Source organism: Melopsittacus undulatus, unplaced genomic scaffold, assembly GCF_012275295.1.
Source record: "Melopsittacus undulatus isolate bMelUnd1 unplaced genomic scaffold, bMelUnd1.mat.Z mat_scaffold_650_arrow_ctg1, whole genome shotgun sequence".
NCBI classification, from domain to species: Eukaryota; Metazoa; Chordata; class Aves; order Psittaciformes; family Psittaculidae; genus Melopsittacus; species Melopsittacus undulatus.
The window spans coordinates 14,758-17,055 of NW_022994491.1; the positions used below are offsets into that span (position 1 = coordinate 14,758).

The 2,298-nt window shown below is 52.3% G+C and overlaps 1 long non-coding RNA gene across 1 annotated transcript; it reads right to left on the reverse strand.

Annotated features, from left to right (window-relative positions):
• Nucleotides 1-283: 283 nt before the first annotated feature.
• On the reverse strand, nucleotides 284-1,918 carry LOC117438820 (uncharacterized). The gene is made up of 3 exons (XR_004551044.1): nucleotides 1,783-1,918; nucleotides 964-1,101; nucleotides 284-651 (listed from the first exon to the last, which is right to left on the reverse strand). It is a non-coding gene; the product is annotated as an uncharacterized lncRNA (long non-coding RNA).
• Nucleotides 1,919-2,298: the final 380 nt, after the last annotated feature.

Here is a 2,298-nt window from a genome sequence, read left to right on the forward strand (position 1 = left end):
CCAGAGCACCAGGGATGGGCACACAGGGGGTGAGAACAGCCCCTTTCCTGCACATCCTTAAGGGGCAGCACACAGCTCCCAGCTGAGCCTGGGCATGGGAAGGGCAAACAGCCCTTTCTACCTACAGCCCATGTGCCCCATGGTACAGCCAGGGCCTAGGGAAGCAGTGTGACCATGGAGTGCAGTCATTCCCATGGCAGCAGGTGCTCTGCAGCCTCTTACACACGAGGAACCACAGCAGCTTGTTCTCAGCTGGTTTTATTCCAGCTCTGTCACAAGTGCAGAAGTTTCTCAGCTGTACCAGTGATTCTCATCCGCACGTGCAGCCCAAGCACCAGTCTGGAACAGGACCCTGCCCATGCAGCCCTGGGAGACTGCAGGACCAAGCTGGACAGGAGCCCAAGAGCTGCCATAAGCCCTTGTCTGCTTCCCACACATCCAAACCTTAAGCCCCCAGATTAATCTTCCCAAGGAATAAGAGTGGCACCAAGTGGGCTATTAGGAGATAACCCACTGTTGCCTTCCTTCCTTGCAGCACAGCTCAGGGGACAGGCTTCCTCTCACTGTGCCTTGCATCCCAGCACACAGACGTGCCTCACCCAGAGCTCCACTGGGGTCTCACGAGAAGAAACTCCCATCACCTCCAGCATCCTGAAATAAAGCAGAAGAAGAGTCTCATTCTGCTCAGCCATCTCTCACCTGACATAGTGTGACACCCACAGCCAGAGATGAACCAGACTGGTTTGTGCTGGAAGGGATCTTAAACCTTACCCAGCTCCAACCCCTGCCACGGGCAGGGACCCCTTCCACTGGAGCAGCTGCTCCAAGCCCCTGTGTCCAACCTGGCCTTGAGCACTGCCAGGGATGGGGCAGCCACAGCTTCTCTGGGCACCCTGTGCCAGCGCCTCAGCACCCTCACAGGGAACAGCTTCTGCCTCAGAGCTCAGCTCAGAGGTTTCTCACCTCTTTTCTGCCTCTTGGAGAAGGGATTTCGCGGCTTCAGGGTCACTCTTCATAAAGGTTTGATATGGAGAAGATGACTCCAGGTAACCCACCACACCAGCGACAGTCATGGGGATGGTATCAAAGATATCGGTAATTCTGGGACACATGGGGGAGAAAGCAGCACTGGCAAGTTACATCTTAGAGGCAGGGGAACAAGGACAACAGACTGACAAGGTGGTGAATATCTGATACCATGAAATACCAACAGATGGAAACAACATCCAGCTGTGGCATTTGGTAGGTCAGAAGCTCCAACTGATGCACTACTAGAGCAGAGATGGTCATTAGGACCATCTAACATAGTCTGTGACCTGATCAGCCCTTTCAACACAGGCCTATTCCCCTCCAGGAGCCAGGACACCAACACGTCTGCACCACCACTGCCAACATGTCCTTTATGCTGCAGAGTCAGCCCCTGCCCCAGGCCCTGGTGGGAAGGGGGCACTGGATCCCTGCAATTCTTGTCAGGTTCTTTCACTCACTGCATTGTTCCCCTTCCTCCATGAAGTGATCAGCCCAGACCCTCAGATTACCATAACTCACCATAAAGAAACCCCTAACCCCGTTCTCCTTGAGCAGGAAGGGCTCTTGCACCCCTCGGACCTCACACGCTGGCCAGCACAGACCCACATCCAATGCAGCAGAAGTGGAAGTGCAGCCACAGTGCATGTGCTGGAAGCTCTGGCAAACCCAGCTCTGACCGAACTGGTGGCAGGGAGAGGAGCGGAGATGCCACCTCCACGCACTGCTGGTGCTGCACCGAGGGGTTCTGCTCACCTCTGCTTGTCTGGGAATGGCAAAGCCTCAAAGATCTCCTTGTAGTCCTCCAAGACAAGTTTTATCCTGTGATGGGAGTGTTTTAAAAGCAGGTCCCAGAACTGTAAAGGCAGTGCATTAGAAACCAACCACAGCCCTGATGGAAGCTCTCAGCCTCACCTGGCCCTAGATCTGATGCACTCATAAACATTTTCTTAAACACTCCTGGCATTAAAATACACCAAAATCTTTCTTAGCATCAAGAACTTGAGAATACTCTTTTATTATAGAGATGAGGGTCTGCCGCGGAAAGGACTCAGTCAGAGACCAATATGATCAGACAAGAAGCCCTTTATTGCAAAGCATTAACTCCTTATATACTATTGCTTACACACACCTACAGTAATCTGGCATATAATGATTGGATACTTGTCTTGAAGACCCTTAGTGACTAACATAGAATTGGTTAAGCACAGGTGTGAGAACTTGACCTCGAACGCTTGCCAACAGTCCACAATTCTCATCACTCAGTGAATT